General features: G+C 36.8%; 2 long non-coding RNA genes across 3 annotated transcripts in view; one reads left to right on the top strand and one right to left on the bottom strand.

Annotated features, from left to right (window-relative positions):
• The window catches only part of LOC126849028 (uncharacterized), a 47632-nt gene extending 41171 nt beyond the window's left edge, over nt 1-6461 (top strand). For both annotated transcript variants that reach the window (XR_007687342.1, XR_007687341.1), the window contains exon 3: nt 4958-6461. This is a non-coding gene — a long non-coding RNA (uncharacterized LOC126849028). The remainder of the gene's footprint in view (nt 1-4957) is intronic.
• LOC126849024 (uncharacterized) overlaps nt 2866-24993 on the bottom strand; it is a 41254-nt gene continuing 19126 nt past the window's right edge. The window contains exon 4 of the long non-coding RNA XR_007687335.1: nt 2866-3024. This is a non-coding gene — a long non-coding RNA (uncharacterized LOC126849024). The remainder of the gene's footprint in view (nt 3025-24993) is intronic.

Below are 24993 nucleotides of genomic sequence, written 5' to 3'. Positions count from 1 at the left end.
TCGTCTGTACCACACGAGCTCTCCAGTGTTAACGCCCACACGTTGGTGCTTTCACAATAATTCTCCGCACCTTTCGCAATTCGGACACAATAAAAACTCTAGCGAGACAGTTTGGCGTGCAAGTGTGATGTAGGAGTTCTCGCGTTCTTTTTTCTTTTTTTTTTTCGAGTCGTACCGCACTGCGGAAATTTCAGTCTATGATTCGGGTATAGAGCTGTATAAAGACACGGGATCTAATGCGTATTTCGATCCCGGCGGGTCAAAGTCCGGAGGGACACGCACACACATATCCCGAAAAGAAGGGAGAAAGAAATCCGCGCATCATCCGAGGAGATACGGGGCATCATTCGCATCAGCGACAGCATCAGCCACGGTTGGACACGGAGACTACACGCCATGATGGTCCGATATGAGTGACATCCCCTTAAATAGCATGCCCTTCCAATCCGTCGCAGCGACCCCTTAAACTGAACTGAATTGAACGGAACACCACCCCTACCCAGAGCCAATAGCTACAACAGCCCAAGTGCGGAGACCTACTCGTATTATCCACAGTGACAGAATGGCGGAGTTATTAATGGCCGCGACAGTGACAAATGACGAACTGTCGGCGCAAGCAAGACTGATATCATGGCGGCCTTCGTTCCTCTCTTCGTTCCCCTCCCGCTTGTGTTTCCCGTCTCCCTGTTCTCTGCTCCCTCGTGGCTGTCGCACGGACCGTCTCTGTTCATCCCCTTGCCCTCGATTCGACCTTCTCTCGCATCTCCTTCGTCAAACCGTCCTTGCGGGAACTACGGGTGCACAGTGTCCGCGCAAATGTGGAATGGCGGATGATAAATCTGGCGTTCCTTTGATTAGCGCCTATGATCGAGGGATCAGTTTATGGCAAGCATACCACAAATGGTTTTAGGCGTTATCTATTTATATTGTGTTTGCTAATAAAAAAGTTTGATTTGCATAAACTCTTCCGAGAATGTTCAAACGTTTTTCGAACTTACAGAAATAACTGCAACTGTATAAACGTCGATTTCCATCTATTATCTTTGAATGTTTTAAAATCATTAAAAACAAGAGAGAGCGCATGTATATAAAATATATTATTTTAAAATTTATACGTCATTCCACGAAGAAAAATAGCTTAGTATTTCTTTTAACGTAGCAAAGAAAATTCGATTAAATAGAGTAAATAAAAAAAGAGTGCGCAACACATACACACGCGAGACACGACGAAATAAAATCATGTTGTGTACAAAATCAAAATAAATATATTTACAGATTATCCACGGCGGTAAATCATATGCGGTTTGAATAGACAGCAGGAGGTCTGGTCTTTGGAAAGGCGCTCTGGACTCTCTGTGCACCCTCTCCACCTACTCTACGTCTCTCCTTCACTCCCCCTCCCCCCTCACCCTTCTCATCCGATGGTTCTTCGGCCGCTGCTTTGTATTCCGCGTTGCTTGCGCACCCTCCCCCTTCCTTCCTCAACATCGTCTCAAACTCCACGATTCTCTCATCCCTTTCCACTGATCCCCCCCATCCCCTGCCAACCCTCCCATGTCCTTCTCACCAAAAACCCTCATCTTATACGTCGCGTCCTCGTCCTCCTTTTCTACGTCGCTTTCGTTTTTCTTCTTCGTTGTCTTCGTCTTCGTCCAGCTCCTTCCGCTGAAGATGCCTGAAGCTTCATCCTAAGGCGACTTGATCCACCCCCCTTTCCATCCCTCAGACATTGCCACGCCAAGTTCTTTGATCCCTGTCGAGCGCGCAACTTCGAAGGATCACCACCAAGATTTTCGAAAGAATTCATAACTTTGACGGAGTCTTAGTAAGGAAGATTTCACGTCTCGCGTGTAGTGGTGTCTCGGGGATAAGATGGGTTATGTTGCTGAGCGCAAAGAGAAAAATGTTATGAAAAAGTTGGCTAGAAGTGGACCCGGGCAGCTTGATGATTCATACTCGTGAAAATACAAAACTCGTCAAAAACTGACCTGCGTAAAAAGAATAATAGTATTTTACACGTTTCTATAAAAACTTTTACGAAAAGATATTCTGAGTTTATTCCCTTGTTAAATAATATTTAAAAAATCACACTATTAAACGGTATAAAATCATCACTATTAAAAAAGTAGTCGACTGTTCATTGATCGGCGAGTCGAACAAAGGGAGAACAGAGCGCAAGAATTAGAGAAACGAATGGGAGAGGAAGAAGGAGCGCGCAGGCCTGATCTGTTCATGAACGCAGAAATCCCTCGTGGCAGCCTTGGGGTTCCGAAACATCAGCGTGATTGCGTTCCTTCGCGAAGGTATTCCATTACCGGGTTGAGCGAGTACCCTCATCCCTGTTCCACCCTCCTGAATTGCCGGACGTTGAGCTACGCTGTTCTCGAATCCAGACTCGCCCATACACGCAACCGGACATCGACATGCAAACTAGTATCTACAATCTTTGATCCAGCAAAGATGAAGACATTAGATTTATCTCTGGCATTTCTTATCGAAAAATTATATAATCCACGAGAAATGATTTGAATATTACTAATTAATATTTCTTCACAATATTTTTAAAATTAAAAACTATGTAAAAATGTTTGAAATTTTATTTGAATCTCAAAAATTATCTCATTTATATAAAATGACAAATTTTGAAAATAATAAAATTTTCCACGCAAATAACAAATTTCACTTACGATATATCTCCATTTCATGTAAATTGATTACATAATTCAGTATCGATTTATTCACCGCACTTTTGTAATAAAATTATTTAGCTATTTCAAATATATATATATATATATATATATATATATATATATATATATATATATATATATATATATATATATATATATATATATATTAGCCAATACGAAATAATTAAAGAGAAAGAAATAAAGAACAGAAAGTATTGCCTATCGACGATTCGGAACTATTTGAGCACATCCTCCAATGTTCAGTTTGCTTCAAAGTTTAATCAGAAATTGGTATAGGGATGCCTGTCCTGTTTTCATTAACATTCCACAAATCCTGCAACAAATTAAATTACTTCACTATTGCTGGGAGTAATGAATATCGGTGTGGGGTGGCAGGAAGTGGTGGAGGATCCTGAACGACAAGCTTTGCGGGGAGCGGGCAGATAATCGATTGGTCTCGAAAGTTGAGTTTATTCGCGCATATAATGAGTCGTGTCGCTTGCAATTACTTCCGCTACGCATTATAGACACTTTATTTTAAAAAAAATTAAACTCTAAGTTTTTAAACTGTTTCAATTTTATAAGATATTATAAAATATTTATAAGCAGTAACGTTTAACAAAACGCTCTTTGCTTATTTATATCGTATATGTTTTTACGATTAAAAAACACATAATAAAAAAAGAGAGAAAATATATATATATATATATAAATATTTATATCCAATATTATAAGTATTTTAAAATTCCACAAACATATAGATTCCGATGGAAACAAGATATTTGATAAATTTTCTAAAAAAAAAAAAAACGGTAGGAAATAAATATATGCCCGAAACAACATTATCATCATTCCTCGAGCTTTTCTTGTCCGCACTGTTGGTCTATGTATGTGGCAATGACATAATTCGTATGTACGTTAGGTAGATATGGATACCTTCCATGCTAGGCTGCGTAGGAAGCTAGATTCCACGACACTGAGCGGGGAATAGAAATGGCGGTACGGCAGAGGCGAGGGGTCGGGTAATGGGGTTTGCTGGGAGTGACGCGGGAGCTAACCGAGCGGAATCACGAGCTCCCAGAAATCGAATCCATGCGTCACCCAAGCCTGCCAACACCATCTGCAGCTAGCTAGAGTTCCACGGACCTTAAGTTTCGGTGGCAGAGCCGAAGAATGTCATCTACCAGCGAGTAAAAATCGGCGGCAACTGCTCGATAAATAAGATAGAAATCGAGATTTTCGTGTAATCGTCCAATATCGCGTACAGAAAAACGCAGAAAAAAAATGTGAACCTACCTTTAATTATGCACACATTGAATATTTTTTTATTTTGTCGCTATGCATCATAATATACAACAATATCTAAAAGGATGAATATAATCGTCAAATGTATATTGAGGACCGTCAAGTACTTTGAAGAAAAAGGTGCCAAGCGAAACGAAGAAATTTCAACGGCAACAAACAACAAACAGGCAATTGCTGTGGAGCGAAATTCCAGGCAACCCCCTTGGACAACTTAAGTAACGTCTCCCTCTCGTCCGTTTCGCGCTCCAGCGTAAATGATGGCGCCCAGTATTATCTATTGTGCGCCCATTCCATTTAATATTGTATTCCATAACGCAAACAAAGGTAAAATGCGAATTAATGTACTCGATTTATCACGCTTTTGTTGCGCGCCGGGACGCGAGCGAACAACGCCGGGCGAACCCTGGCTTTGCCTCGCTCTTTCCCCATCACTGCCTGTAACTACCACGCAAAATGCTGCGGCGTGTGGCGGATACGATACTTTGTAAGTTTCGACGCGAGCGAGAAATATTCCCGCAAGTGCACACTGTGCCGCAATCGCGCGACAATTGTATCTATTCTTCCGACTACTCCTGCAAAATGTTCCGCATTGTGCATTTTTATCAGCTACATTTTTGTTCAATTATTTTACATATTTCTGGTGTATTAATATGTAGATTTCAGCGCGTAAAAAGATCAGTAATCGATATTTGTAATTAATTTAAAATTATAATTAAACTTTTATTTTATATTGAGAAATTAAAGAAGTCAGGAATATTCAAATGTCAAGAGGTCAAGATGTTCGCGATAATTTTTTATTGTAGCAAAAAAAAAACATTGGTTTTCTCTCATTGAATATAAGTTTCAACATTTCAAGTTTTTTTTTTTTGTGAAGAAGAGAGAAAAAGATTAATCGTACAGCGTTGAAAAATATTTTTTGAAGATTTTCTATAATTTTGAAAAGTTTTCCTACGTTTTTATAGAATTGTGAACACAACGAAATACCTTGAAAGCAGGATGAACAGAGGTAAACGTACGAAGGACGATGGAGGGAAGAGTCTAACTGGTCGAAAATCCAGGAGAACCATTTTTCTTCTCTACTTGCGGAGAGACTGCGGCCGAAAAAGGATTGGGAACCACCACAGATGACGCTTTCTTCCCTCATCTTTTTCTATCTCCGAATCCCATCTTCCTCTGACGTATTCTCCCTTCAGAGCTTCGTTCTACGAACGTTTGTAATCCTCACATAGGATATGCTATGACCGGAGAAGAAACGGCAGCGCTTTGATGTGTCACAGGAATATGTATAATAAGCGCATAAGTGTTTAATAGAAAAAATTGAAGATGTGTATGCGTCTGAAAAATTTATTCCGCTTTAAAAAAAATTACATGCATCTATTTTTATAAGTCTTGCAATTGTAATTTTTCTTTCACACGCGAATCTCACTAATCATGTGACTTGTAACAGATTGCACGACTCATCTTATATACGTTGCGTAATACTTTTGACATCACGACGTTGCCACTTTTTTTTCTTTTTTTTTTTCTTTTTGATCGTGGCATATTTTATATAAAAATCACATATGATTCATAGAACGAAGTTTTGAGGAAAGAATACGTATTTTAAAGTTTGCTGCTACTTGCATTTTACATACTAAGGATATTTATAATTAATTTTTGTGAGAAAACAAAATGTATATACAACGTAAGAGATACGAAAGAGATTTTATCACAAACTTACTGAGCATTCTCGATTTATCGCATCTATCATCGTTCTTGCTTTGACTTCCACGTTCTTTCATTCGAGGGCCACAGTTTCTCTGATATCCTTTATGTTACTTCGATAAATATAACTATAAATCCGCAAAGTGTTGACACAAAAATTGAAATACTAAAAGAAAACTTTGCTTTTTTTCGTATGCTTTTTCTGTTGCTTCAAAAACGAAGTGGGAAAATCGCCAAATTGTAGTTATCGTCCAATGAATAAATTTGATGAACAGTTGCAACTGTATCTTTTTCTAAGGATATATTTTTATACAACATTACGCGTAATTTTATCTCATTCAAAATAATATAATAAAAATATTGCGAGAACGTACATAATTAATTTATCAAGAAATTATTAAATGTCAATACTTTATTCCTGTAAATTTAAAGAAACCTGATTTTAAGGAAATCTTCGTAGGCAACCTGTCAGAGATGACGTTAGACAAAAGCGAGAGAGATAGAAAGAAAGGGAAGCAAAAAAAGAATGAATATTCGAAAGATGAGGAGAAGCGGAGTTTGAACGCGCAGCAGAGAAGATCAGAGGGTTTTCGTGGCAGGGTGATTGGTAGCACCCGTTAGTTTAATCATCACGCATTAGCCTAACTACCCCTTACCCTGAATTCTAGCCCACTTTCACCCTCGAATTCCGCGCTACTCATTCTGTTCGCTCTACGCCGTCCTGTTTGCTCCGTTCTCATTCATTTCCTCTTACGTTTTGGTATACTCCCGCCGTTTGTTACGCGACGTTTTAACTTCCGTCAGTCTCACTTCATCTTATCTAAACACAATTGAGTGATATATATATATATAGATGCAATCTCTAACTTCCAACTATTTTCGAACGCATTAAACTATTATTCTTATTAAAAAATTATTATAATCTCCTATATGTATATATAAAATATATATATTTATAAAATTAAAGTTTAAAGAAAACGAAATAAATTATTAAAGCATTTAACAAAAATAAAAATTGCTTTCGATAATAAAAATTGTTAGCATTTTATATGACTATTGAAATTGCTATACATATAACAAAAATATATATAAAACAGCTGACATGTACATGTGACGTAAGCAATGTCATAACAGCTTGTGCAACACGAGCAACACGAGAAATAAAAGCAAGACATTAATTATTTTACAGTCTTATTTATTTATTTATAAATATAGGGTATTATTTATTGTTAGCAAATAAATTCTCCGCTATAATGAACAGTCGCGCAAAAAGACGGAAGCACTTTGACATTTGTCATTTGATTAATTCGTCGATCATGTGATCATTGCAAAAATTACGTCAGTTTCTGCATGATTCTATAAATATGTTCAAGTGTCAAAAGAGAGACAGAGAGAGAGAGAGAGTTTTTACATTGTGTATCGATTCACGTCAAGACATTTTTCAAACGAGCCATCTAGCTGCCACTTCGAATGTGTCGCGATATATCACGACTGTGCCATTTCGACACATTGGTCGATCGCAGATAGTTATCGGTGTGAAAATAACGTAGTTTATACTTAATGACGTGCGCGCGGTGACTCGTGATAGGCGGCACACGGCTAGAGATTAAAATTGGATAACAGTATCAACCACCTGCTACGTCAGACTTTAACAATCGCGTGGATACTGACAATTATTCAGTTGCGTTCTTACTTCCTCGTATCAATGACCATAAAAATATTTTTACATATATCCCGGTATGATATTTTGTGACGCAAATCGTAGAATATTATTTCGAATCTTTCACACATTTAATATAAGTAACGCTGTTATACAAGAATTGTTAACTTTCTATAGATTTCCTATCGCGCGATTAAATAATATGAAAGATATTATCAATATAATCGAAAAAGAGAGCGAGTATGTACTTGAAAAATATAAATCCGAAATGATCGAAAGAATTTATCTCAAAAATCGTACGATTTATAGTTCGTTTTAAGATGCTATTCTTCAAGTTTTCCTTGAATCCTTTTTCATATTTCTTCCTCCGTAACTCGAAAATCGTATTATTAGATATGAAATTACTTTGTATTTTATGAGGGAGGTTGCACGAGGCTGAATCCATTATTTGGACGCATTGTGTGTGATTCGTCAAAAATTAAGCATCATTAGTAGGACAGGCATGCACAACTGCGATGTAAACAAGCGGGAGGTGCTCTTAATGGCTGTAGCACGGTGATGATTTTCACCGGGTGCAAAAACACAAGAACTATAGAGAACCATTAATCAAATCGAATCAATGAGACCGTTAAAGGAACTCATTTTACCACTTATTCATCTATCATTATTAGAGACTGGGACCATCTGTTGCGATGATCGCCACTATCTGCTAACAGTTTATCTTTTCACATAACGGAATCTCTTCTCTTGTGAGCTACCAGACTTCGCCGCCCTTTCAAGGCTACCGGGGCAAGCATATATTTTTTTCCCCGTTTTTTTTTTTTTTTTTTCCCTTAAATAAAGATACGGGAGAAAGAATTTTAAATTATACATCTTGTTGTACGATATAATTACGATGCGCGAAATGAACGAGCAATATTGAGCAATTAGCGAGAGACCGAAATAAGACGTTACAAGCTTTTTAAAAATGTAGATATGTAATAATATATCTCTCCCATTTCATGAAAATTATACACCGCTGCGCACTCGTGCAGTAACGAGCGTGTTGTTAAAAAGGCGAGGAAATACTTTATCTACGCGTGATACGCGCAATATGCAATTTTTTTTCACCAGGCATACACGACACGCAACTTTCCGTTGGATGGTTCAACGGATAATGGACATTTTATACTCCCTTTTTTAACACAAGTTTTTTTTTTTTTAATATAGATAGTCTTTAATAATAGATATATAACGTCAAATTGGCGTTTTAAAATACAGCGAAACTTTAACGCGTAACGCATAAAAAAAGAAGCCATTCTCACGCATTATTCTCTTCGCGTTTTGTATTAAACAGATAGACTAATTATTTTTACTTGATAGAATAATTGAAAACAGATCACGAATTATATAAAATACGAAAGTTTCTGCACTTTCATGTCTCGGAGGAATGCAGAAAATAATATCCTCGCGATGGAATTTTACGTGGATATCGAGATACAACCACATCCGCAAACGTGCCTCCAAGAATCACGTATCGCTGGCCCGAAGCCGCAAAATCTTCCGACGACCTTCGACATTCATCGTAACTGAAGCAGAGCGAATCCTACGATTGAGTTTGACGACGCGAGAATCCGCGGGGCGCCGATGAGAGAAACGAAAGAGCGGAGCCGAGTCTGTGGAACGGACTGTTCCACTTGCTTTCGTGCTCGGACGACAGCCCGAGGCGAATGACTCCTAGAGCAAAGAAGGGCTTGGTTTGTAAGGGGTTATGCACGAGGTTATGCAAAACAAATGCACCGGAGAGTACCTGCTGCGGTCCAGCTTCGATGCTTGAATAGTGTGACGGGGCACGACCAGGAGTCGAGTCGACCTGGGCAGCTTGTTGTTCGACACTCTGCGTTCCGTTTCATTCCTGCCCCTTTGCACCTTGAAACTTCAAAATACAACGGGTAGATCCGCGCCCGCGTTGATTTACTGCCGAACGACCGAAAAAGCTTTGCGAAATTTCAAGAATATGCAAGATTGCAAGATTCAAGGACCCGGCTCTCGACGAGTTTCGTGTCTCACCTGCCCAAACGAAGCAGGGTTACGTGGAATATGTTTAAGTCTATTTTGCAGACTGAGAAAAAAAATTCGAGATTGAAATTTTTGTCTTTCGCTGGCAAATATTTTTAGATATAATTTTGCTGTAAATTATAAGCGAAAAAAATATTTCATAAAAATATTGTCTTACAAGTATATGTTTTCAAACTTTATTCTTAAATTAATAATAAAACAATAAAAAAATTAATTAAATTAATGTTTTAATTTAATTTAAAAATATCGTATTAAATTAATTTGATTGAAGGTGAAAATTGCATTCTCCAAAATTGCATTCTGCAAAATATAATTTTTTTTCGTTTACATTTATAACAATATATTGCAAATAATTCACGTACATAACTGCGCCATAATTTTATTTATAAATACATATCGTCTTAAACAATGTTTTCTTCTTATTTCGATTGTGTACGAGTCTGTCCGCTAACTTAATTTATGCCACTTCAGTCCAGCCTCTTTTGATATCTTGCACTGTTCACTTTGATTTCCCAGACCGCCTTCCTCCCTGCTCCATTTGATCTTATTTTTACCCTTCGCTTCTCCCGTTTATATTCCTCCTACCTTACCCTACTCTTTATTAGTTCCGGCCCACCAGAATAGACGGATTCCTTTATGTTTTGATTTATTGCCGGTCAACTCCAAGAGACTTGCCCATTGTATTTCGGAATACGCAAATTACGAAATTCAAGGTCCCCGAAGATCAAAAGTTTTACCTCGCAGCTAACACGGAAACGCGCGTTACCTGGTTCAGTCGCAAGTGAAATTCCTTCGTGTACGGTTCACTTCGATCATCTATTCATCTAATAACTCATCCTCTGCAGCGATATCAAAATGTGCAACATATGGTGTGTATTCATTTTTAATCGGAAACTGAAATTGTACAAGAGAACACATCTCTTTCTCTCTCTCTCTCTCTCTCTCTCTCTCTCTCTCTCTCTCTCTCTCTCTCTCTCTCTCTCTCTCTCTCTCTCTCTCATCTCTCCCTCTTTTTTAATATACGATATGATTGTTTCATCAAAAAATTCAACATTAAATTTTCTCAAATATTAAATAACCGATATTATAATAAACCGAGAAATGAAATACATCTTTCAAAAGCCGCGAATCTTAATGCAAAGCGTATCACGAAAGTATATCGAAAACGAGAACGCGCGCGGCGGAGCGTCGACAGTTAATTTTCATTCGAAGTAGCAGCGATTAGAGTTTCGGCGTTAGGTATCGATGTGGTATCGATAATGGCGCGTGATATCCACGGAGTAGCTATGTATACACATGATGTATAGGAAGTAATATTTTGGGAGGCATGAGCAATATATCTTCCAGCGGCGTTGGTTCATGATGCTGATATCAGTATCACGGTTATCGAAAATATTTTGAAATCTATGATGCATCTATGGCGCGCCGGTCCTTAATACTTCTTCTCTATTGAAATTCGGCAGATGTAACGCCATATTTATACATACAGGTTGAGAAATAAATTGCGGCTGAGAATTAATTATGAAAGTCATCATATAAAAAGAAATACACTCCCAAGTAATTTATATTTTTAATTAAAATATTTTAATTCTTTTATTATATATTCATTCCAATCTAGAACTTGTATACGTAGATTTTTTCATCTCAAAATTAACGTAAAAAAATAATTAAAATAAATTTCTATAAATTATTATATTAATAAGATTATGCATATATTTAGAATTTTGCGATGTCTAACATGATATACGATCTATATTGAAAGTATCATAGAACATATGTTATGACACTTCAAGAAAATGCTGAAGAATATGCAGAAAATATTTATCGATAAGAAAAATATTTATCGTAATATACGCTACATACGAGCTTAAAAAAATATATATCAAAATATTATTGTTGCGTGCTCAAATGACCACACTGAAAAAAATAGCAATCAAATAAGAGAGTGTTTTGACATTCTCAGTAAAGTAATTATTTTCTCATGCCAATCTCTTGCTTATGTAGAATCCTTCTGTCGGCCCTTTTTGCGCACTTTTTTCTTCCACTCGTGAAGAAAAGGGCAAAGTTATCACAAGAAAACTCACTGTTACTCTACCCTCCGGCATTAAATGCGCGACGATGCGATAGCGGCGATAGTCATACTTATAATTAGAGGAGTCAGCGAAATGATTTATGACGCACACGTGGTGTACGCACTGCTTTCGTAAATATACTTCCTTTATTCGTTTTCGCTCAGGCATATACATTTGTTGAGGGGCTTGGTCTTGATTAATATTTTGAAACACTGTATTCGGTCGGGGCTTATTCTTACGTCGAAGAGATCACAAAATTATTATCGCCGCGACATTGTACTTTGTAAAGTAAAATCAGTGGCTAAATTACTATTATTGTTATACGGGTGCGTTTGAAACGATCGCGAATAAAGTCTCTCTTTGTTTCAACATAGATTAAAAGTTAGTTCCAAATCAGTAAAATTACAAATTAAAAAATACAATACATACTTATTGGCGCAGAGTATGTATATATTTTACGTTTTAATATTATATCTTTATTTTTATGGTTCCTCTAAAAAAAGTCAACACAATTAAATAAAAATTAAACCTTCCATATATTTATTTAATGATAATAAGTAGAGAAGTTCTTTTTAATTATAAAATACTTTATAAAACGCGATGTTATAATATTGTACAATGTATGGCAACAATGTGTAACGATAACATAGAATATCCCATAAATTCAATCTAATAAAAATTATAAATAATATATCCATCGAATAATGTTACACAAATAGAAGCATGCAAATAAAAATAAAAATTCGGTTTTGAATATAATTATTATATTACAAAATCAATTTTTCAGAATTTTTGTAATGTTTTAAAACGCGAGAAGTTTAAAGAAAGATAAAGGAAGATAAAGGACGATAATCAAAGTTAGGAGCTAAATTGAATAATTCGTTTAACATTTATATATATTTAAAATTCTTGTTATTACTAAAAATATACGGAAATTCTTAGAAAACTCAATATCCAACTTGAAAATGGACAAAGAGATCTTTGATTGACGAAAAGTTTTTATCTATTAACTTTTATCAAATTTCTTTCAACATAATATATAATTTATATCACTCATAAATATAATAATGAATTAAATATTGTCTATTGTGATATAAGTTTAAGTTGAACGATAAAATTCAGAAAAATTTTCTAGTAAGTAATATATTCGCAGATTTTCTTTTCTGTTTAATAAATTGCAATAAATACCATTTCTATTTAACATCTAATATATTTGTAAAAGTATTTTTTGAAAGCAAATATTTTATACTTGTACGCGAGATGTGTACCACCCGTCGGATCACGCAGAGTATTAAAAGTCAAAGATTAAATTATATAATTTTCGAAAACTAATAGAATAATTATAATTATAAAGAAATGTTCTACTTTAATGTCTATTTGCATAAATACCATTTATATTATTATTATGTTAAATACTTTCTCTATCGTTCGCAGTAGATTTGTAAAACAGAATGCTAATAATAAAAGAAAGATAAAAAATAATAGGACACATTTTATAGTTTTATAATATAAATTATAAGATATATTTTTTAATCAAGAATCAAAGAGCGAATATTAATAAATTATAAACACAGAATTATAGAAAAAGTATCGTAAATGCGAAAGAGAAATTATTTTGTATTTTGTTGTGTCTAAAAAATGTTTATAAAAATAAAACCTATAGATTTATTATATAATAATCTTTTGCATTCGATATATTATATTTAAAATTAAATTTAAATTATTGTTATCAATTGTATTGATTAAAAACAGACCAATAAAATAAGATCTTATAAATATACTAGCATCACTTAAAACTTTTTAATATCAAATATATCAAACATCATATACAGCAAAAACGTAAACGTGCGATTAAGTTTCAGATTTATTAGAAATTTAATAAAGAATATTTAAAGAAACAATTAATTAATAATATCGAGATGCTTTCGAAGAGACAAGAATTCGCCACGATTAACTTTCGTCATTTTTAAACGCATTCTACAACAATGCACGCACTTCACCAAAAATTATCAAGACATTTCGCACAATGTGTTTATCGTTGAAGAGGACAGATGATTATTTTCAAAAAAATAAAAGCGCACTTACTGATTCCGCATACCTGGGACAGGATGTAAACTGACTCCGATGTATTCGGTCAGACAAGATTGGATTGGAGTCGCAGCATCCAATATGGCGCACCCCGTCGGCCGTCGGAACATGGCGACGACGGGCCTCGGTGGCGATTGTTTCGAGGCCCGCGTTTCGCACTCGGTGGATTGCTTTCGAAAAATCATTTCCATCACTTAATGGTCAACGACAACAACGTCAGCCATCGGACTACGTTTCTATTAAATATCGATATATTCGCATATATCCCGCCGTATTCGATTGGTATCGTCAGGCCTATGTATCCGCGCACATAACGTATGTATACGTACCGCCCGCGCGAATACATATTTTTCGGTGTACACAAACATTGCCTGACGGGCGGCAACAACCCCGGCATCGAACTACGCTTCTATTAATACCCACTCGTTCGATTTGACCGTGTGATACTTATGTGTGCGTATAAATATACGTGCGCGACATTGGACGCCCGCGTGTCTTCGACGCGTTTTCGATGACTGGCATATATATATATATATATATATATATATATATATATATATGCCATTCTGATTTAACTATCCCGAAATGAATCGTCGCGCCGACACCGCGTCGCACGGACGAACGAATTTTCGTTATTTTTCGCTGCTGCCCGATAGGACACGTTGCCAACTATGAGAGATTGCGCTCGGTGTCCGCGGATAGCGACATTGTTCGAGATACTATGACACCGCCGGTTGCGCAAATTAGATTTACTCCAAGCCTCTCTTTCTATCCCTCACGTGTCTCTAATAATTATAGTTTTCAGTTGACGGAGATTTTCTTTGCCAAAAAATTTAACATCAATGCCAAAATATAATTTAGTCTTTTATTAGAAAACTTTTTATAGAACAAAAAATAAATTACATTAATTAAATATAAAAAATATTTAAACAGCTAATAATTCCTATTTAAAACTTGATAATAAAATATAAATTAAACGTTTAATAAAATCTCTGTAAAATTAATATTATATTATCTCTTCTAGCGCATTGCAATTTATTCAAATATAATTATCCAAGTTTTATTTACTGATAATATTAAGATAAAAGACGTTTATAAAATGAATATACAAGAGAGAATTGAACTGTCACTGTTTACGGAAAATATGAAAATGCGAGAAATTTTTTTACGTAATTTTTTTTATATATAATATATTTAATTATATATTTAATTATATATTTATATATAATTCGCGTATATGACATAAGTTGCCAAAAAGATAGTTTAATATCAGACCAAAATTATAAATACATTTGTTGCAATTGTCTTCAATTCGCCCGTATGTCCAAACGTTCTTCGGCGCGATAAGCTGTTGACTTAGACCAATTACGCAAAAAGTCAAATAGCCGTGGAAAATGGTAATTTGCGCGTGCGCCCGTGTATCTGTATTTGCATAATGCGTATAAGAAAAGTACGATAATGTTGCATACGGTCATAATTCTTTCGCGTGAATCGTTACTCAACGCCTCAGATAACATCGCGTTATCTACAATCAATCAAATATTTCACGTGTTCGTGGAGGAGTGCTAATTACGGCACGCTAAAGCATACTGTTTATCGTATTCCGCTAGCAACGTTACTCAAACGCCGGTAGTAAATCGCTTTATCGTTACGACTGAGCTACTGTTTTCATTCAATTTGAATCTCTCGCGTCTCATAGACGTCGCGCTTCGCCTAAAAAGATTTATAAGAGATTTGCAGCGAGAGCCCGCGCGAGCTTGCATACGCAACGTACTGCGTCAAAAAAGAAAAGAAAGGAAGAAAGAGAAATAAAAAAAAATAAATAAATAAAAAGAACATGCACACGAGAGAGACAAATTCTTTTCATCCTTCTCGAACGTCATACCTTATCGACGTTTCTCCACGTAGGACTTTGCCGCGTGTATTTTCCGCCGTGCCAAGGGAACGCGGAAAGGGAGAAAGAGCGAGAAAGAATGAGAGGAGCAGAAGGGCGAAGGATGGGGGATAGGATAGAAAGGGGAGAGCAGGAACATTCGCATCTTGCTGCCTTTATAAATGCTTCTACATTTATTAAGGCTACTCCCCGGACCCTGGACGCACCGGTATACGTATTTCGAAATGAATGCCTCGTGACGTGGCACCGCGACGCTGTCGTCGGGGCGCGCGTGAACGCTACGAAAAGTGAAATATTCCTCTGTCGTATTTTCACATGCGCGCACACGACAAATGACCACCGTGCGTCTGACGGCCGCTGGCCTCGGTAAAAAGACCGTACGTACATATGTAAATAGATATATGTATGTAATATCGCGAAAGATATTCGTCTTTCGTCGATTAAACGACGATGTCGAAAAAAAAAAAAAAAACACGTGGATAAAAATTCGTCGGACAAAAATCTCCCCATTAGTATTTATCGAATTAATTACAAATTTAAATATTCTGATCGCGAAAAAATGTCGCGACATTTTTTTTTTCTTTTTTTACGTTTCACTGCACTTACGTTACACGAGAGAAATTATAAGAATTAATTTTTACACGGACGGAAATAAAAACGAACAAATTTCTGATTGCAAAGACGATACCTTTACACTAGCAAGTATAAAGTAATCGCGATACAAAGTAGTCCGAATTAACTGATAACGATGTATCTCGCGTCGCGCGTTTTTTGAGAGCGCCACGCCTATATGGTATTTTAGTATACAATGTAATAATTACAATGTAATGTATAAATTTTAATACGCATTTTAATGCTCTTTTTCCTATGCGGTCGATTAAACAACTCCTGACAAGAAAGTGATTTGTCGCGCGGGATACTTTATTCCAGATAATCATACACCATGTTAGACGTGGGTCGTTCAGCGCGACAATGTATATACATTGATTAATGGCACCGTCTTCAAGCCCGAATAAGGAAGATCTTGACGTCCGTTAAACCATACGTAAATCTTGCATTTCTTTTTTTTCTTTACCCTCTGTAAAACGATACGGATCACGTGCTCATATTAGACGCGTCGTATCTCAAATATAGCGAAGTGCGTTATTAACACATTTACCAGAAACTACGAAGAAAAGCAAATTAACGCTTATTTGCAACGAAAGGGAGCGTTTTAGTATAGAAATCGTTATGACAAATTAGAAATATAGGAGGCAGGAAACAATTCGATTAAAGTTAAATTGTTCCTCTCCACGCACGCGAAAAAAATTTAAGTATGAAAGAATAGCGTATGCATGTAGAAGCCTCCGAAAATAAAGACATTTGCTGATAGATTCGTATATCGGCTAATCGTCAATGGCCAGGAGCGGTCGGAATATTGGCGCGCAATCAGCACGATAAAATCAGCACGATACTACTCGAGACGAGTGGGCGCGCGGTTGCGATAAAGATAGAGTATAAAGCTCGAGAGGTACGATATACTACTTAATACCGACTACACGCTTAGCATTCGATCTGAGCATGTACTAACGGCCACTTCTCGACAAAAATTAATCATCGAAATCAGCCGGACGCCGATTAAGGGCGATCACCTAGGCAAATCGTTAAGCGTACTTTTCGGTGGTGATGTCGGTTCTACCTGTTGTCAGCGGAAGAAAAAAAGGGGGCAGGAGAGAGGGGTGGAGGGCGACCAATCCCCGAGCAACATGAAGCTTGAAAAAAAATTTCCCACCTGGTAATTTCTGCATGGCGGCAACGGGAAGGGAGAAAATTGCAAGAACATTGTAGGGGAACGGCCGACTAAAATTTTCTTATCCGAGACCAATCCATTTTGCAAAATTGCAGCCTTCATAATAATCTGCACTTTGTAGCACGGACTTGGCCTACCAACACGTGGTCTCGCGACAGGCCGGGGATCTACTGATTATCCAGGGATCGTTAGATTATTTTAAAGGTTCAGATAATTCCGGCGCCTCGTAACACCGAACACGGTTTCTCGAGATCGAGAGCTTTTCAGCTTTTGCGACTTGATGTCTTCATGCGTGCATGAATATTTCATAGCTCGTATCTCGAAAAAACAACACGGAGGTTGATGCGTAGATATTATCGATCGCTTCAACTAGACGACTAGACGTTTGCGGGATCGCACAAAATGGCACCGCAGTTATTGACATAAGATCTTGCGGCGTTGTGCGACGCTCTTTCGAAGTGAAGTGGGGCACGTTGTTCCTTGTAGAAACAAAAGAAAATAATAGGTAGTAAAGAATATAGCATCCCGCCGGTCTGTACCAGCGCGATCCGGCAGTTAACCGGCTTTGTATCGTGATTAATCTGCCGAAATGAGAGACTCGATAAAAAACACGGATTATATTTTGTAAAAATTTACTCTACTAATATTATAAAAATTTCTACTGCATTAAATAATAATTGTCAATTTTATATACTCGTTGTCAGCCGTTATAACATTAACGGTATTTTTTATTAGATTTATGCTCGCAGATTCATATCATGTGAGGTACATAATATATATATATATATATATATATATATATATATATATATATATAATATAAATATATAACACATACAGAATACATAATTTTCATGTACTCATATTGATTGCAGTGTGTTCGGTTGAAAAATATCAAAAATTAAATCGCATAGTCTTTCCAGATTAATATTTTCCACTAAAGAAATATATATTATATATTCTGGGAATGTGTCGTGCATCACCGTCGCCCAGTTTTCGCTTCGATATTCGGAATGATTTTATCCTTCGGCTTCAGATTGTGTGAGTATCAGCGGAAAAGATAGATCATCATGGCGGGAGTAAATCACCGAGTTAATGTCGCCAACTAGTAGAATGCGAAGATATGACGGAAGGCGCAAAACCCAATGTCCGATATCGCGATCCTAGAAAAAGCGTCGCCGAGACATATTTTGCTACATGTTACGAAAATTTAATTCGTGGAAGAATTAATTCGATCGTTGCCAAGATAGAGGTACAAACGAAAGTTTGCGCTTTAACGAAAATGCCAAGTGCACGCGACGGAGTCTGGAAAATGTTTTTTTCCACATTCCCGACCGTATCCAGAATGAGGAGAGAAATAACAGCCTCGCCAATCGAGAATACGGTACGTGTCGGTGACGTTGCCAGCTTCGAGTGTCCGCTTCGCTGTCTCAGTGCCGGCTTGAGGATGGATCATTCATAGCCGCGGCGATGAATCACGAAATGTCTGGGACAGCTTACTAGAGAACCGACGTTACCAGAGATAAACTAGAGGAGGAGCAAAAAAAAACGATCGATGGCGAAATGAAAAGAATAGATGCAAAACAAGCAGAGAAAGTAGGACATAACAATGAATCTTCGTATAAAAATGAAGTAATATTAATAGATGAAGATAAATTAATTGCTTAATTATCAATTATTGTAATTACAAAAAAAAAAAAAAATTTATATATACTATATATGTATATAAATGCGATAACTTAAATATAACGCGAGTTTAATTAATAAAAAAATAATTTGACAGAACAAAAATTAACGTTATATGAAAAGTGCGAGTGCACATGTTAAAAAATAAAATAGAACGAAGATACGATGATGAATAGCGTGGGATGAAACAGGAAAAAGCGGAGTACGAAGATACGAAGGACGGAGGTTGGAATCTTCCGGAAGTACGTCCGACGAACCGCCCGTGTTCCTCCATTTTTCAAAAAATAAAAGCGACCGCAGTGCCGACTCATTGTTTGGATCTTCCGACTGTTTGCGTAGACGCGCGTAGCTCGTGAATAGGCTTACGAAGGGTGGATACGATTGCGTATATATGTATATACATATATATATATATATATATATGTGTGTGTGTGTGTGTGTGTGTGTGTGTGTTGACTCTCTCCGTTGGAAGAATGTCACTATAGAACCAAAGAAAATATTATCACTTTTGTCCCACCCCTACGCGATGCTCCCACTGTTTTCACGAGAATCCGCGGGAGTGAATCAATCGTCCGTATTTCTTTTCGATTTATCAGGTCCGGGAAAAAGAAAAAGTCCATTTCATCGACATTTCACTTTGACAGTCCCTTTCTTTCCCGACCCTTCATTGTCATAAATCTGGTAACGAGACCGACTCCGATAAAACTGTAACTTGGCGAAATTGCTCGCGCGATCTATTTCATATTCTCTCATTATTCGTGACCGATTTTGATAATTAAGCTCGCTATCAAGTAGTTTTCCATTAATCAAATATAACGACGGTTAAAGAGCAACGTTTCTGTGAGATTATTAGCCGCGTCGTATTTTCTCTATTTTTATCAAGGTCAATCGACCATATCGCAGATCGTTATAATGCAAGAGACGACCGGGTTTTTAATTTACGCAGTTGTGTGGAACGAGAGAGAGAGAGAGAGAGAGAGAGAGAGAGAGAGCCGGCGTTTATGAAACAGTGCATATGGTGCATAGACGGTAATGCGTCTGGATGAAGCGTGACGCCGAGACGCGTTAATGACGCGTTGTTGTACGAGAGAGAGAGATACAGTTTTAAGAAAGCTTTTCACGTTTCTTGTGTTATAATAATGAAAGAAGCTGAGGCAGACAGCACGATGTGACGAGAATGATGACATTACGTGTCGGATGGTTAAAAGCGAGGAGGTAATTAACGTTGAGGATGCTTCATCAGTCAAGAAACTAACCCCTCGGCATCCGCCACATCCAAGGACACGACCTGTCGTATCTTTATTTAAATCAAACAAGGATAGTTGACGCGTGGTGGAGTGATTATTAATTCAAAACGCGCGCACTAAAGACAGTTAATTAGCTTGACATAATGATTACGAATCGCGCTGATGACGATAACGATTGCTAACTTTGAATTACCCGGTAAGGCTAATTAATTAATTATATACACAGATATAAATTATACTTGAATATTACAAGAGAAAAGGAGACAGTTAGATGTGTAACAAGCATAGAAATAACAGCTCTAATTATTTATTTATTATCTTTGAGTGTTTACAAAATCTCAATAATGAAGATATTTATTTATTTATTTATACGGAAATAAGATTCCTTTAGTATAAAAGAACAATGTAAATTAATATATCAACATCAGAATATCACAATTACAAGAAGAGAAAAAGGCAAACATAATAGATTTCAAAAAATGATAATAATAAAAATAAGATAACATTAAAATAAATATAAAAGTAAACTAAAATCAGGAAAAATTAGTGAAAGCATTTATCTATATATGTAATTGTATTCTCATTTAAAAATTTTAAAAAAGATCATAGTTTCAGTTAAAAATTACAAAATAGTATAAAGACTTGAAACATTAATTCAAATATGACTCACGTGCCTTGTTTCATTTAAACAAAGATATGACAGAATAGAAACAGTCGTAAACGCAACAACCATATTTCAGCAATATGGCGACAAGCCAAATCTACCTCTGATCCTGGGTACTTACTTTTGTCTGCCATCATTTCGACCGCACAGGAATGTGTACATAATTTCGGGCAACTTTCTTGTTTTCGGGATGGCTACCGGTGATAAATTTCGCTCGAGCGGCAGGGAGAAAATAATAAAGACGCGAAAAGTGCGTAACATGTGCTGCTGTTTCGTGTTGCAGGGTAGGTGGTAGGTAAATAAATAGAGGTAGGCCTACAGTTCTGGCTCGGTTACATCACGGCGCGTCTTATAAAAATGTCATGCAGAGAACAGTGAGGCAATAAGTTACAATCCGACCCCATAAATCGTTCGAATTTGAGCGCAATGGCGCAGCATGCTCACGCAGTTCCAAGGTCAGCTTCTCTTAAATCTATCCTCCCTCCGTTCGTTCTTTGTACAACATCAGGTGAATTGTTTTAAATTCAATGTTTCGTACATGATAAATAGGAGAAATTTGTACCAAAATAGAGCCATTACCGTATAAAACATTCGTTAGAGTGTCGTATAGAATAACGCACGTGTCCCGATGACGTTTTCCAATTCTTAAAAATCCAACGAGCGGCAATAATGCGACGGACGGGATTCAATGCGGCAACAATAAAAATCGCTATCCGTTCCGGAGATCAGAAGCGGCGAAAACGGTGGCGAAACGCTAAAGCGTGAGCTCGAGCAATGAAAGCAAGAGAGCAGCAAGTGGCTCGTACGTCAGCCGGTGGCTCGTAAACGTCAGCGGTGGTGCTCGTAAACGTAAACGCGATGCTATAAGGGGATGTACAGCGGCGCGCAGCCGGGGAGTCACCATGGCATAACAGTTAAAGAGATACATGTATATGTATAGAGAGAGAGAGACGATCCATTTAGCGGTTTAAACGGGGTCGTTATATCGCCGTTTACAACGAAACAATCTGCTCCTGAATATCTGGACACGTGTCGTGAGATTTAGAACGGGCGGAGCGAAATGTTAGATTACCGCGGCGAACGCCTTTGAGTGCGCCTGCATGCGTGTATTAATCCGCTATACGTTCCATACTAATGCAAATTAGAACGAGACATTAATTTTCCTTCACATAATTATTGCTTCAGCTTCGTCGCACAGCATTTATGCTCTTTGTACCTCGCATCCGTAGCATCATCTAATGATTTTTTTTATCCAAATAAGCATCTAAAATTTATCAAATACATTTTGAGAACAATAGAAAAAAATTTGAATAAAGTAAAAAAATATTAAATAAAATTATATTTGCTTAATATAATTTTGTACATAACATTTTGTACATAAAGCTCGTAAAATAACCAGAAAGATTTACTTCGACAAATATAGGCGCGTAACTTCCGCTTTCGAAACGAATAATAAATCACTGCGATGCGCGTTTATCTCTGATAACTCAACTCTCTCTCTCTCTCTCTCTCTCTCTCTCTCTCTCTCTCTCTCTCTCTCTCTCTCTCTCTCTCTCGCTACATAATAATCTCCATTAACAACGGAGATTTATCAATAAGCAACCACTATCCGGAGAATGGCAATTAAGGGAAGGCGCCGAGGAATACCGGATGGAATCAAAACGCGACAGGATAAATTCACATCGAGCGGAAGATGCTGCGGAGATTTAATAAAAGCGAGAAAACCGCTTGGGGATGACTATAGATATTATCGAATGGCGGAGGAAAGGCGATGCGCCATCGAGTTTTCGGGGTTAGTGATTAAACTGGGGATTGAATCCTGGAGAGATCGGGCGAGTATGCCGCCCGAATCCTGCCATGGTATTTGTGGGGCTGGCACGGGAAGGGGTTGAAACAACAGCGTTCTGTGTTTAATCATGTCTGACCGAGCGAGGGGACCTTCAGACGAGGATAGAATTTGCATAGTTGGGGCTCACGTGTTCATAGACCTTACCTCCGTTGTAAGCTGTACACGCGAAAAAAGAGGACGTAAATTGAAAACTCTACGTACTAGAAATCACTCCTTGGATACTTAGTTACAGCAAATAAAAAATAATTTTTTAATTTAAATGATTACTTTATATCACGTAGACTCTAATGGTTTTCCATGCTTTGTGAATTATATGGTACAATTATAAATCTTGTTTTTCCTGTTAATTATCAGTTAATTATACGGTGTAATGAATACATATAGTATAAATTATCACGTGAGAAAGAAATTAATAATAATTAATTTTCGTAAACAATGTACAATTAATGTTTAATCAATAAATAATATAATGCAATTAAATTATGTGAATCAAATTAAAATAATAATATTAATAATAGTGTGTAATATATGTAACGCCATTGCTCTTGATAAGTGATAGCAAGATATATACGTAAGTCATAAATAAATATAAAAAATGTGAAATAATTACGAAAAGACCTATAAACTAATTATTTTATTCATTTCTTTCCCGTATCAGTGTTTTAAAATGTTGCGCAAAAAACTATCATAATTAAAAAACAAAAAAAATCTAAGAATTCTATACAACTTAGAATTAAAAGACGCGGCGTAAAACTGCAACATAAGAATGTACCACTCGGGGAAAAAAATATGGACGATATCTTAATCGCCGATAAAACCAGCAATAAGTTGCAACACCACCCAGAAGGAAGATTGCGGGTGCGGCTGCGAAAACAAGAACGACAGGAAATGCCAAAATTATGATAATGATTCGGAGCGTTTTCAGTTAAGACATTAGGCGACGTGTATAATTTAGACGAAAGCCAGATCAGTAAGTAAAGACCGCGTAGCATCGATGTTCGTAATAATAAACTTTAATGTATATTATGTAGATTGCAGTTAAGCTCGTGCGATGTGTATGTGTGTGTGTGCGCATACTTTTTTATCTATATCTTTCTTTCCAATATAATTTTATCAATAAACGATCGCGCGTAGCGTAAAATCGAAGATCCTTACTTATGTTAATCGCGATCAAAAAGTACCGTTTTACGTACTATTATTATTATCTTCCTAAGATTTGCATATATATTTTTTATCCACTGCAATACTTTTATTGCGCAAATTATTATCGTTACAAAATTGTCACATTTGTTCGATATCAAATGGACGACAAATAATATCCAAATATATTCTTAAACTATTTAACGTAATAAACATATTTCTTTTTTCTTTAAATCGTCTTGAACGAACTGCTGGTCTGAAAATATGAGCGGCGCATGTTCTCGGGCGGTGCATGCGCCCCTGAAGAAAAATTAAACGCGTGCAATGTGCGGAAAGATTGGTAGGGCGCGGATGAGTATCGGGTAGAAAGGCGGAAAGAGGTAAGATGATGGTACAAGAAGGATAATAATCCGTAGTTTCGATCAAGATTATAGCCGCGCGGTTAAATGAATAGTTTACGAGCAGCGAAAATGAGACGGGCAAAATGTTAAGCCGCCTTCAAGCCTCGGGATCGAGCCTCCTTTATACACCATTCCACCTGTAATAAACTTCAATGTTAAATGTCTTTATTGCGTTTCTGTAGCTAGCCCGCTGTGTGTACGAGGTAATTGATATGAGCAAACTGAAAGGCCGCAGTGGCGCTAGTCGTGTCCCGTCTGAATTACACGCGAGCTATCCGAGCGTTAAAAGGACAGATAAGTATTTAATGACTAGTTTTGTAACGCCGCTTGATTCTCCATCAAAAAGAAAATCTCATTGATTATTCCAGCTAAATCTTAATCCTCCGCGGAAGCAAGTGTCAGTCACGTCATTATGATTGAATTCTCAATTACTATTTAGAATACGAGACGATGATGATTTGTCCACGAAATCACGTTTAAGACAGAAAATGATATCTATTTAGCGGATTGAAAAATTCTGTCTTATTTATTCCTACCTCGATCAATTAATAATTCAATGATTATTTGTATAATTGACGCTCTACTTTTTACAATAAAACGTAGCGCAAATTTATTTCTATTATTTTTCTCTTCTAACGCTTCCTTTATGTATCTCAAATCTCTAAAAATATATCAAAAAATCCGCAGTTAAAAAAAGATGGAACAAGCAAATGTGGAACATCTCGTGCGTAGTATTAAATTTTGCA

This window comes from Cataglyphis hispanica, chromosome 4 (genome assembly GCF_021464435.1).
Source record: "Cataglyphis hispanica isolate Lineage 1 chromosome 4, ULB_Chis1_1.0, whole genome shotgun sequence".
Taxonomy (NCBI): Eukaryota; Metazoa; Arthropoda; class Insecta; order Hymenoptera; family Formicidae; genus Cataglyphis; species Cataglyphis hispanica.
Note: the sequence above shows the minus strand (reverse complement) of the source record. Positions and strands in the feature narration are given on the sequence as shown.